The sequence below is a fragment of the Perca flavescens genome, unplaced genomic scaffold (genome assembly GCF_004354835.1).
Source record: "Perca flavescens isolate YP-PL-M2 unplaced genomic scaffold, PFLA_1.0 EPR50_1.1_unplaced_scaf_5, whole genome shotgun sequence".
Lineage (NCBI taxonomy): Eukaryota > Metazoa > Chordata > Actinopteri > Perciformes > Percidae > Perca > Perca flavescens.
Window position 1 is genome coordinate 324,049 of NW_021166702.1, and position 14,360 is coordinate 338,408.

Consider the following 14,360-nt stretch of genomic DNA (forward strand, 5'->3'; position numbering starts at 1 on the left):
TGTTCACAAGTTCAGCCCAGGTAAATGCTCACTTGCTGCTGGTTACAATTTTGTAAAATAATTATGCCAGAGAAATAAGACAAAGACTAAAGGGTGTTGATAACATGTATTAATAAAGTATTGGCACTTTCACCTGCTCCATTGTTTTTGGACTGTTCATTTCCAATCAAACAATGTATGTCCTATTGTTTTGGGAACAATTGTTGGCAGTGGGAGGGGTAATGACTCTTTACAGTGAATATGCAAAAGATGATGTTCACAAGTTCAGCCCAGGTAAATTCTCAGCCCATATTCACAGACCTAAACCTACTCACTTGCTGCTGGTTACAATATTGTAAGATCAATGATGCCAGAGAAATAAGACAAAGACTAAAGGGTGTTGATAACATGTATTAATAAAGTATTGGCAATTTCACCTGCTCCATTGTTTTTGGACTGTTCATTTGCAGTCAAAAAAGGTATGTCCTATTGTTTTGGGAACAATTGTTGGCAGTGGGAGGGGTAATGACTCTTTACAGTGAATATGCAAAAGATGATGTTCACAAGTTCAGCCCAGGTAAATGCTCAGCCCATATTCACAGACCTAAACCTACTCACTTGCTGCTGGTTTACAATATTGTAAAATAAATGATGCCAGAGAAATAAGACAAAGAGTAAAGGGTGTTGATTTTCCAACCCTTGCACACAAATTACTAAAGCAGGGTGGGATGGAAGCGTGCTGGGCCCATAACCCAGAGGTCGATGGATGAAACCATCCTCTGCTAACTGCAATGCTTTGGCTCTGCATGAAGTCTATATCCTGTCTAATTCTCTGTCCATTTGACAAACTATCTATAAATGGAAGTGTCTATAGTGAAATGGCTCTGCCCTTAATGACATGATTTCACTTGATCTGCCAATCACTTGAAGTGATAAGCTATTTATCAATCATAAACACTGCCACCTGCTCTATTGTTTTTGGACTGTTCATTTCCAATCAAACAATGTATGTCCTATTGTTTTGGGAACAATTGTTGGCAGTGGGAGGGGTAATGACTCTTTACAGTGAATATGCAAAGATGATGATGTTCACAAGTTCAGCCCAGGTAAATTCTCAGCCCATATTCACAAACCTAAACCTATTCACTTGCTGCTGGTTAAAATATTGTAAGATCAATGATGCCAGAGAAATAAGACAAAGAGTAAAGGGTGTTGATAACATGTATTAATAAAGTATTGGCACTTTCACCTGCTCCATTGTTTTTGGACTGTTCATTTCCAATCAAACAATGTATGTCCTATTGTTTTGGGAACAATTGTTGGCAGTGGGAGGGGTAATGACTCTTTACAGTGAATATGCAAAAGATGATGTTCACAAGTTCAGCCCAGGTAAATGCTCAGCCCATATTCACAGACCTAAACCTACTCACTTTTGGTTACAATATTGTAAGATCAATGATGCCAGAGAAATAAGACAAAGACTAAAGGGTGTTGATAACATGTATTAATAAAGTATTGGCACTTTCACCTGCTCCATTGTTTTTGGACTGTTCATTTGCAATCAAACAATGTATGTCCTATTGTTTTGGGAACAATTGTTGGCAGTGGAGGGGTAATGACTCTTTACAGTGAATATGCAAAAGATGATGTTCACAAGTTCAGCCCAGGTAAATGCTCAGCCCATATTCACAGACCTAAACCTACTCACTTGCTGCTGTTTACAATATTGTAAAATAAATGATGCCAGAGAAATAAGACAAAGAGTAAAGGGTGTTGATTTTCCAGCCCTTGCACACATAATGAAGAGCAGAGTGGCGCATTGGAAGCGTTTGGGCCCATAACCCAGAGGTCGATGGATCGAAACCATCCTCTGCTAACTGCAATGCTTTGGTTCTGCATTAAGTCTATATCCTGTCTAATTCTCTGTCCATTTCACAAATTATCTATAAATGAAAGTGTCTAAAGGGCTCTTCCCTTAATGACAATTTCACTCAATCTGCCAATCACTTGAAGTGATAAGCTATTTATCAATCATAAACACTGCCACCTGCTCTATTGTTTTTGGACTGTTCATTTCCAATCAAACAATGTATGTGTCCTATTGTTTTGGGAACAATTTTTGGCAGTGGGAGGGGTAATGACTCTTTACAGTGAATATGCAAAAGATGATGTTCACAAGTTCAGCCCAGGTAAATGCTCACTTGCTGCTATTCACTTGTAAAATTACAATGCTTTAAAATAAGTAAAATAAAATGATGCCAGAGAAATAAGACAAAGACTAAAGGGTGTTGATAACATGTATTAATAAAGTATTGGCACTTTCACCTGCTCCATTGTTTTTGGACTGTTCATTTCCAATCAAACAATGTATGTCCTATTGTTTTGGGAACAATTGTTGGCAGTGGGATGAATCCAAAAGATGATGTTCACAAGTTCAGCCCAGTGTAAAATATCACAAAAAGATGATGCACAATTGTTGGCTCAGAATGGGACCCCACAAACCAACTTGCTGGGCCCATAGGTTACAAAAAATATCCAATCCAAATGTTAAGACAAAGATGGAGGGTGTTGGTTACAATAATAAATATAAAGATGATATTCAAAGATAAGAATATTTCATAAACACTTTCACCTGCTCCATTGTTTTTGGACTGTTCATTTCAATCAAACAATGTATGTCCTATTGTTTTGGGAACAATTGTTGGCAGTGGGAGGGGTAATGACTCTTTACAGTGAATATGCAAAAGATGATGTTCACAAGTTCAGCCCAGGTAAATGCTCAGCCCATATTCACAGACCTAAACCTACTCACTTGCTGCTGGTTACAATATTGTAAAATCAATGATGCCAGAGAAATAAGACAAAGACTAAAGGGTGTTGATATTTGATATAACATTAATAAAGTATTAAGCAATTTCACCTGCTCCATTGTTTTTGGACTGTTCATTTCAATCAAACAATGTATGTCCTATTGTTTTGGGGAACAATTGTTGGCAGTGGGAGGGGTAATGACTCTTTACAGTGAATATGCAAAAGATGATGTTCACAAGTTCAGCCCAGGTAAATGCTCAGCCCATATTCACAGACCTAAACCTACTCACTTGCTATTGGTTACAATATGCCAGAGAAAATAAATGATGCCAGAGAAATAAGACAAAGACTAAAGGGTGTTGATAACATGTATTAATAAAGTATTGGCAATTTCACCTGCTCCATTGTTTTTGGACTGTTCATTTCCAATCAAACAATGTATGTCCTATTGTTTTGGGAACATTGTTTGTTGGGTTGGCAGTGGGAGGGGTAATGACTTTACAGTGAATATCCAAAAGATGATGTTCACAAGTTCAGCCCACAGTAAATGCTCAGCCCATATTCACAGACCTAAACCTACTCACTTGCTGCTGGTTACATATTGTAAAATCAATGATGCCAGAGAAATAAGACAAAGACTAAAGGGGGTTGATAACATGTATTAATAAAGTATTGGCACTTTCACCTGCTCCATTGTTTTTGGACTGTTCATTTCCAATCAAACAATGTATGTCCTATTGTTTTGGGAACAATTGTTGGCAGTGGGAGGGGTAATGACTCTTTACAGTGAATATGCAAAAGATGATGTTCACAAGTTCAGCCCAGGTAAATGCTCAGCCCATATTCACAGACCTAAACCTACTCACTTGCTGCTGGTTACAATATTGTAAAATAAATGATGCCAGAGAAATAAGACAAAGAGTAAAGGGTGTTGATTTTCCAGCCCTTGCACACACATAATGAAGAGCAGAGTGGCCTGGAAGCGTGCTGGGCCCATAACCCAGAGGTCGATGGATCAAAAACCATCCTCTGCTAACTGCAATGCTTTGGTTCTGCATTAAGTCTATATCCTGTCTAATTCTCTGTCCATTTCACAAATTATCTATAAATGAAAGTGTCTAAAGGGCTCTTCCCTTAATGACATGATTTCACTCAATCTGCCAATCACTTGAAGTGATAAGCTATTTATCAATCATAAACACTGCCACCTGCTCTATTGTTTTTGGACTGTTCATTTCCAATCAAACAATGTATGTCCTATTGTTTTGGGAACAATTTTTGGCAGTGGGAGGGGTAATGACTCTTTACAGTGAATATGCAAAAGAAGATGTTCACAAGTTCAGCCCAGGTAAATGCTCACTTGCTGCTGGTTACAATTTTGTAAGACTAATGATGCCAGAGAAATAAGACAAAGACTAAAGGGTGTTGATAACATGTATTAATAAAGTATTGGCACTTTCACCTGCTCCATTGTTTTTGGACTGTTCATTTCCAATCAAACACTGTATGTCCTATTGTTTTGGGAACAATTGTTGGCAGTGGGAGGGGTAATGACTCTTTACAGTGAATATGCAAAAGATGAGTTCACAAGTTCAAGTTCAGCACAGGTAAATTCTCAGCCCATATTCACAGACCTAAACCTACTCACTTGCTGCTGGTTACAATATTGTAAGATCAATGATGCCAGAGAAATAAGAAAGACTAAAGGGTGTTGATAACATATATTAATAAAGTATTGGCAATTTCACCTGCTCCGTTATTTTTGGACTGTTCATTTGCAGTCAAAAAGGTATGTCCTATTGTTTTGGGAACAATTGTTGGCAGTGGGAGGGGTAATGACTCTTTACAGTGAATATGCAAAAGATGATGTTCACAAGTTCAGCCCAGGTAAATGCTCAGCCCATATTCACAGACCTAAACCTACTCACTTGCTGCTGTTTACAATATTGTAAAATAAATGATGCCAGAGAAATAAGACAAAGAGTAAAGGGTGTTGATTTTCCAACCCTTGCACACATTACTAAGAGCAGAGTGGCGCAGCGGAAGGCGTGCTGGGCCCATAACCCAGAGGTCGATGGATCGAAAAGTCCTCTCTGCTAACTGCAATGCTTTGGCTCTGCATGAAGTCTATATCCTGTCTAATTCTCTGTCCATTTGACAAACTATCTATAAATGGAAGTGTCTATAGTGAAATGGCTCTGCCCTTAATGACATGATTTCACTTGATCTGCCAATCACTTGAAGTGATAAGCTATTTATCAATCATAAACACTGCCACCTGCTCTATTGTTTTTGGACTGTTCATTTCCAATCAAACAATGTATGTCCTATTGTTTTGGGAACAATTGTTGGCAGTAAGGGGTAATGACTCTTTACAGTGAATATGCAAAAGATGATGTTCACAAGTTCAGCCCAGGTAAATTCTCAACCCATATTCACAAACCTAAACCTATTCACTTGCTGCTGGTTAAAATACTGTAAGATCAATGATGCCAGAGAAATAAGACAAATAGTAAAGGGTGTTGATAACATGTATTAATAAAGTATTGGCACTTTCACCTGCTCCATTGTTTTTGGACTGTTCATTTCCTATCAAACAATGTATGTCCTATTGTTTTGGGAACAATTGTTGGCAGTGGGAGGGGTAATGACTCTTTACAGTGAATATCCAAAAGATGATGTTCACAAGTTCAGCCCAGGTAGATGCTCAGCCCATATTCACAGACCTAAACCTACTCACTTGCTGCTGGTTACAATATTGTAAGATCAATGATGCCAGAGAAATAAGACAAAGACTAAAGGGTGTTGATAACATGTATTAATAAAGTATTGACAATTTCACCTGCTCCATTGTTTTTGGACTGTTCATTTGCAGTCAAAAAAGGTATGTCCTATTGTTTTGGGAACAATTGTTGGCAGTGGGAGGGGTAATGACTCTTTACAGTGAATATGCAAAAAAGATGATGTTCACAAGTTCAGCCCAGGTAAATGCTCACTTGCTGCTGGTTACAATTTTGTAAGAGTAATGATGCCAGAGAAATAAGACAAAGACTAAAGGGCGTTGATAACATGTATTAATAAAGTATTGGCACTTTCACCTCCTCCATTGTTTTTGGACTGTTCATTTCCAATCAAACAATGTACGTCCTATTGTTTTGGGAACAATTGTTGGCAGTGGGAGGGGTAATGACTCTTTACAGTGAATATGCAAAAGATGATGTTCACAAGTTCAGCCCAGGTAAATGCTCAGCCCATATTCACAGACCTAAACCTACTCACTTGCTGCTGTTTACAATATTGTAAAATAAATGATGCCAGAGAAATAAGACAAAGAGTAAAGGGTGTTGATTTTCCAGCCCTTGCACACATAATGAAGAGCAGAGTGGCGCAGTGGAAGCGTGCTGGGCCCATAACCCAGAGGTCGATGGATCGAAACCATCCTCTGCTAACTGCAATGCTTTGGTTCTGCATTAAGTCTATATCCTGTCTAATTCTCTGTCCATTTCACAAATTATCTATAAATGAAAGTGTCTAAAGGGCTCTTCCCTTAATGACATGATTTCACTCAATCTGCCAATCACTTGAAGTGATAAGCTATTTATCAATCATAAACACTGCCACCTGCTCTATTGTTTTTGGACTGTTCATTTCCAATCAAACAATGTATGTCCTATTGTTTTGGGAACAATTTTTGGCAGTGGGAGGGGTAATGACTCTTTACAGTGAATATGCAAAAGAAGATGTTCACAAGTTCAGCCCAGGTAAATGCTCACTTGCTGCTGGTTACAATATTGTAAAATAAATTATGCCAGACAAATAAGACAAAGACTAAAGGGTGTTGATAACATGTATTAATAAAGTATTGGCACTTTCACCTGCTCCATTGTTTTTGGACTGTTCATTTCCAATCAAACAATGTATGTCCTATTGTTTTGGGAACAATTGTTGGCAGTGGGAGGGGTAATGACTCTTTACAGTGAATATCCAAAAGATGATGTTCACAAGTTCAGCCCAGGTAGATGCTCAGCCCATATTCACAGACCTAAACCTACTCACTTGCTGCTGGTTACAATTGTAAAATAAATGATGCCAGAGAAATAAGACAAAGACTAAAGGGTGTTGATAACATGTATTAATAAAGTATTGACAATTTCACCTGCTCCATTGTTTTTGGACTGTTCATTTGCAGTCAAACACTGTATGTCCTATTGTTTTGGGAACAATTGTTGGCAGTGGGAGGGGTAATGACTCTTTACAGTGAATATGCAAAAAAGATGATGTTCACAAGTTCAGCCCAGGTAAATTCTCAGCCCATATTCACAGACCTAAACCTACTCACTTGCTGCTGGTTACAATATTGTAAGATCAATGATGCCAGAGAAATAAGACAAAGAGTAAAGGGTGTTGATAACATGTATTAATAAAGTATTGACAATTTCACCTGCTCCATTGTTTTTGGACTGTTCATTTGCAGTCAAAAAAGGTATGTCCTATTGTTTTGGGAACAATTGTTGGCAGTGGGAGGGGTAATGACTCTTTACAGTGAATATGCAAAAGATGATGTTCACAAGTTCAGCCCAGGTAAATGCTCAGCCCATATTCACAGACCTAAACCTACTCACTTGCTGCTGTTTACAATATTGTAAAATAAATGATGCCAGAGAAATAAGACAAAAAGTAAAGGGTGTTGATTTTCCAACCCTTGCACACATTGTTTAAGAGCAGAGTGGCGCAGTGGGAAGCGTGCTGGGCCCATAACCCAGAGGTCGATGGATGAAACCATCCTCTGCTAACTGCAATGCTTTGGTTCTGCATGAAGTCTATATCCTGTCTAATTCTCTGTCCATTTGACAAACTATCCATTGTTTAGTGAAATGGCTCTGCCCTTAATGACATGATTTCACTCAATCTGCCAATCACTTGAAGTGATAAGCTATTTATCAATCATAAACACTGCCACCTGCTCTATTGTTTTTGGACTGTTCATTTCCAATCAAACAATGTATGTCCTATTGTTTTGGGAACAATTGTTGGCAGTGGAGGGGTAATGACTCTTTACAGTGAATATGCAAAAGATGATGTTCACAAGTTCAGCCCAGGTAAATGCCCATTATTCACAAACCTAAACCTATTCACTGGTTACAATTTTGTAAGATCAATGATGCCAGAGAAATAAGACAAAGACTAAAGGGTGTTGATAACATGTATTAATAAAGTATTGGCACTTTCACCTGCTCCATTGTTTTTGGACTGTTCATTTCCAATCAAACAATGTATGTCCTATTGTTTTGGGAACAATTGTTGGCAGTGGGAGGGGTAATGACTCTTTACAGTGAATATGCAAAAGATGATGTTCACAAGTTCAGCCCAGGTAAATTCTCAGCCCATATTCACAGACCTAAACCTACTCACTTGCTGCTGGTTACAATATTGTAAGATCAATGATGCCAGAGAAATAAGACAAAGACTAAAGGGTGTTGATAACATGTATTAATAAAGTATTGGCAATTTCACCTGCTCCATTGTTTTTGGACTGTTCATTTGCAGTCAAAAATGTATGTCCTATTGTTTTGGGAACAATTGTTGGCAGTGGGAGGGGTAATGACTCTTTACAGTGAATATGCAAAAGATGATGTTCACAAGTTCAGCCCAGGTAAATGCTCAGCCCATATTCACAGACCTAAACCTACTCACTTGCTGCTGTTTACAATATTGTAAAATAAATGATGCCAGAGAAATAAGACAAAGAGTAAAGGGTGTTGATTTTCCAACCCTTGCACACATTATAAGAGCAGAGTGGGCGCCATTGAAGCGTGCTGGGCCCATAACCCAGAAATAAGAAACCATCCTCTGCTAACTGCAATGCTTTGGATCTGCATGAAGTCTATATCCTGTCTAATTCTGTGTCCATTTGACAAACTATCTATAAATGCAAGTGTCTAAAGTGAAATGGCTCTGCCCTTAATGACATGATTTCACTCGATCTGCCAATCACTTGAAGTGATTAGCTATTTATCAATCATAAACACTGCCACCTGCTCTATTGTTTTTGGACTGTTCATTTCCAATCAAACAATGTATGTCCTATTGTTTTGGGAACAATTGTTGGCAGTGGGAGGGGTAATGACTCTTTACAGTGAATATGCAAAAGATGATGTTCACAAGTTCAGCCCAGGTAAATTCTCAACCCATATTCACAAACCTAAACCTATTCACTTGCTGCTGGTTAAAATATTGTAAGATCAATGATGCCAGAGAAATAAGACAAATAGTAAAGGGTGTTGATAACATGTATTAATAAAGTATTGGCACTTTCACCTGCTCCATTGTTTTTGGACTGTTCATTTCCAATCAAACAATGTATGTCCTATTGTTTTGGGAACAATTGTTGGCAGTGGGAGGGGTAATGACTCTTTACAGTGAATATCCAAAAGATGATGTTCACAAGTTCAGCCCAGGTAGATGCTCAGCCCATATTCACAGACCTAAACCTACTCACTTGCTGCTGGTTACAATATTGTAAGATCAATGATGCCAGAGAAATAAGACAAAGACTAAAGGGTGTTGATAACATGTATTAATAAAGTATTGACAATTTCACCTGCTCCATTGTTTTTGGACTGTTCATTTGCAGTCAAAAAAGGTATGTCCTATTGTTTTGGGAACAATTGTTGGCAGTGGGAGGGGTAATGACTCTTTACAGTGAATATGCAAAAGATGATGTTCACAAGTTCAGCCCAGGTAAATGCTCACTTGCTGCTGGTTACAATTTTGTAAGAGTAATGATGCCAGAGAAATAAGACAAAGACTAAAGGGCGTTGATAACATGTATTAATAAAGTATTGGCACTTTCACCTCCTCCATTGTTTTTGGACTGTTCATTTCCAATCAAACAATGTACGTCCTATTGTTTTGGGAACAATTGTTGGCAGTGGGAGGGGTAATGACTCTTTACAGTGAATATGCAAAAGATGATGTTCACAAGTTCAGCCCAGGTAAATGCTCAGCCCATATTCACAGACCTAAACCTACTCACTTGCTGCTGTTTACAATATTGTAAAATAAATGATGCCAGAGAAATAAGACAAAGAGTAAAGGGTGTTGATTTTCCAGCCCTTGCACACATAATGAAGAGCAGAGTGGCGCATTGTTTTGGGCGTGCTGGGCCCATAACCCAGAGGTCGATGGATCGAAACCATCCTCTGCTAACTGCAATGCTTTGGTTCTGCATTAAGTCTATATCCTGTCTAATTCTCTGTCCATTTCACAAATTATCTATAAATGAAAGTGTCTAAAGGGCTCTTCCCTTAATGACATGATTTCACTCAATCTGCCAATCACTTGAAGTGATAAGCTATTTATCAATCATAAACACTGCCACCTGCTCTATTGTTTTTGGACTGTTCATTTCCAATCAAACAATGTATGTCCTATTGTTTTGGGAACAATTTTTGGCAGTGGGAGGGGTAATGACTCTTTACAGTGAATATGCAAAAGAAGATGTTCACAAGTTCAGCCCAGGTAAATGCTCACTTGCTGCTGGTTACAATATTGTAAAATAAATTATGCCAGACAAATAAGACAAAGACTAAAGGGTGTTGATAACATGTATTAATAAAGTATTGGCACTTTCACCTGCTCCATTGTTTTTGGACTGTTCATTTCCAATCAAACAATGTATGTCCTATTGTTTTGGGAACAATTGTTGGCAGTGGGAGGGGTAATGACTCTTTACAGTGAATATCCAAAAGATGATGTTCACAAGTTCAGCCCAGGTAGATGCTCAGCCCATATTCACAGACCTAAACCTACTCACTTGCTGCTGGTTACAATATTGTAAAATAAATGATGCCAGAGAAATAAGACAAAGAATAAAGGGTGATGATAACAGGTATTAATAAAGTATTGACAATTTCACCTGCTCCATTGTTTTTGGACTGTTCATTTGCAGTCAAAAAAGGTATGTCCTATTGTTTTGGGAACAATTGTTGGCAGTGGGAGGGGTAATGACTCTTTACAGTGAATATCCAAAAGATGATGTTCACAAGTTCAGCCCAGGTAGATGCTCAGCCCATATTCACAGACCTAAACCCTCACTTGCTTGCTGTTTGGTTAATATTGTAAGATCAATGATGCCAGAGAAATAAGACAAAGAATAAAGGGTGTTGATTTCCAGGTATTAATAAAGTATTGACAATTTCACCTGCTCCATTGTTTTTGGACTGTTCCCATCAAAAAGGTATGTCCTAATGGGAAAATTGTTCCAGTGGGAGGGGCAATGACTCTTTTGAATATGCAAAAGATGATGTTCACATGTTCAGCCCAGGTAAATGCTCTGTCCATTTTATCTATAAATGTTTTTCTAAAGGGCTCTTCCCTTAATGAATGATGCCAGAGAAATAAGACAAATCAAAGGGTGTTGATAACATGTATTTATAAAGTATAAACACTTTCACCTGCTCCATTGTTTTTGGACTGTTCATTTCCAATCAAACAATGTATGTCCTATTGTTTTGGGAACAATTGTTGGCAGTGGGAGGGGTAATGACTCTTTACAGTGAATATGCAAAAGATGATGTTCACATGTTCAGCCCAGGTAGTTCAGCCCAGGTAAATGCTCACTTGCTGCTGGTTACAATTTTGTAAGACTAATGATGCCAGAGAAATAAGACAAAGACTAAAGGGTGTTGATAACATGTATTAATAAAGTATTGGCACTTTCACCTGCTCCATTGTTTTTGGACTGTTCATTTCCAATCAAACACTGTATGTCCTATTGTTTTGGGAACAATTGTTGGCAGTGGGAGGGGTAATGACTCTTTACAGTGAATATGCAAAAGATGATGTTCACAAGTTCAGCACAGGTAAATTCTCAGCCCATATTCACAGACCTAAACCTACTCACTTGCTGCTGGTTACAATATTGTAAGATCAATGATGCCAGAGAAATAAGACAAAGACTAAAGGGTGTTGATAACATATATTAATAAAGTATTGGCAATTTCACCTGCTCCGTTATTTTTGGACTGTTCATTTGCAGTCAAAAAAGGTATGTCCTATTGTTTTGGGAACAATTGTTGGCAGTGGGAGGGGTAATGACTCTTTACAGTGAATATGCAAAAGATGATGTTCACAAGTTCAGCCCAGGTAAATGCTCAGCCCATATTCACAGACCTAAACCTACTCACTTGCTGCTGTTTACAATATTGTAAAATAAATGATGCCAGAGAAATAAGACAAAGAGTAAAGGGTGTTGATTTTCCAACCCTTGCACACATTACTAAGAGCAGAGTGGCGCAGCGGAAGCGTGCTGGGCCCATAACCCAGAGGTCGATGGATCGAAACCATCCTCTGCTAACTGCAATGCTTTGGCTCTGCATGAAGTCTATATCCTGTCTAATTCTCTGTCCATTTGACAAACTATCTATAAATGGAAGTGTCTATAGTGAAATGGCTCTGCCCTTAATGACATGATTTCACTTGATCTGCCAATCACTTGAAGTGATAAGCTATTTATCAATCATAAACACTGCCACCTGCTCTATTGTTTTTGGACTGTTCATTTCCAATCAAACAATGTATGTCCTATTGTTTTGGGAACAATTGTTGGCAGTAATGGTAATGACTCTTTACAGTGAATATGCAAAAGATGATGTTCACAAGTTCAGCCCAGGTAAATTCTCAGCCCATATTCACAAACCTAAACCTATTCACTTGCTGCTGGTTAAAATATTGTAAGATCAATGATGCCAGAGAAATAAGACAAATAGTAAAGGGTGTTGATAACATGTATTAATAAAGTATTGGCACTTTCACCTGCTCCATTGTTTTTGGACTGTTCATTTCCAATCAAACAATGTATGTCCTATTGTTTTGGGAACAATTGTTGGCAGTGGGGGGGTAATGACTCTTTACAGTGAATATCCAAAAGATGATGTTCACAAGTTCAGCCCAGGTAGATGCTCAGCCCATATTCACAGACCTAAACCTACTCACTTGCTGCTGGTTACAATATTGTAAGATCAATGATGCCAGAGAAATAAGACAAAGACTAAAGGGTGTTGATAACATGTATTAATAAAGTATTGACAATTTCACCTGCTCCATTGTTTTTGGACTGTTCATTTGCAGTCAAAAAGGTATGTCCTATTGTTTTGGGAACAATTGTTGGCAGTGGGAGGGGTAATGACTCTTTACAGTGAATATGCAAAAGATGATGTTGTTCAGCCCAGGTAAATTCAGCCCAGGTAAAATGCTCACTTGCTGCTGGTTACAATTTTGTAAGAGTAATGATGCCAGAGAAATAAGACAAAGACTAAAGGGTGTTGATAACATGTATTAATAAAGTATTGGCACTTTCACCTCCTCCATTGTTTTTGGACTGTTCATTTCCAATCAAACAATGTATGTCCTATTGTTTTGGGAACAATTGTTGGCAGTGGGAGGGGTAATGACTCTTTACAGTGAATATGCAAAAGATGATGTTCACAAGTTCAGCCCAGGTAAATGCTCAGCCCATATTCACAGACCTAAACCTACTCACTTGCTGCTGGTTTACAATATTGTAAAATAAATGATGCCAGAGAAATAAGACAAAGAGTAAAGGGTGTTGATTTTCCAGCCCTTGTATGCACATAAAGAGCACCTGCTCCATTGTTTTTGGACTGTTCATTTGCAGTCAAACTGGGTATGTCCTATTGTTTTGGGAACAATTGTTGGAGGTGGGATGGATGAAACCATTTACAGTGAATATGCAAAATGATGATGTTCTGCAGGTTAAGTCTAAAGACCTCTAATTCTTGTCCATTTACAAATATTGTAAGATGAAGTGGTTAAATGATGTGCCAGAAAGGCTCTTCCCTTAAAGACAAAGACTCAAAAGGCCAATCATAACATGTATTAATAATCAATCATAAACACTGCCACCTGCTCCATTGTTTTTGGACTGTTCATTTCAATCAAACAATGTATGTCCTATTGTTTTGGGAACAATTGTTGGCAGTGGGAGGGGTAATGACTCTTTACAGTGAATATGCAAAAGATGATGTTCACAAGTTCAGCCCAGGTAAATGCTCACTTGCTGCTGGTTACAATTTTGTAAGACTAATGATGCCAGAGAAATAAGACAAAGACTAAAGGGTGTTGATAACATGTATTAATAAAGTATTGGCACTTTCACCTGCTCCATTGTTTTTGGACTGTTCATTTCCAATCAAACAATGTATGTCCTATTGTTTTGGGAACAATTGTTGGCAGTGGGAGGGGTAATGACTCTTTACAGTGAATATGCAAAAGATGATGTTCACAAGTTCAGCCCAGGTAAATTCTCAGCCCATATTCACAGACCTAAACCTACTCACTTGCTGCTGGTTACAATATTGTAAGATCAATGATGCCAGAGAAATAAGACAAAGACTAAAGGGTGTTGATAACATGTATTAATAAAGTATTGGCAATTTCACCTGCTCCATTGTTTTTGGACTGTTCATTTGCAGTCAAAAAGGTATGTCCTATTGTTTTGGGAACAATTGTTGGCAGTGGGAGGGTAATGACTCTTTACAGTGAATATG

At 38.1% G+C, this 14,360-nt stretch overlaps 2 non-coding genes across 2 annotated transcripts; both read left to right on the forward strand.

Moving 5' to 3' along the window:
* Positions 1-6,166: 6,166 nt before the first annotated feature.
* On the forward strand, positions 6,167-6,238 carry trnam-cau (transfer RNA methionine (anticodon CAU)). The gene has a single exon. It is a non-coding gene; the product is annotated as a tRNA-Met (tRNA).
* Positions 6,239-12,075: 5,837 nt separating this feature from the next.
* trnam-cau (transfer RNA methionine (anticodon CAU)) lies at positions 12,076-12,147 on the forward strand. Its single transcript has one exon. It is a non-coding gene; the product is annotated as a tRNA-Met (tRNA).
* The last annotated feature ends 2,213 nt before the right edge of the window (positions 12,148-14,360 follow it).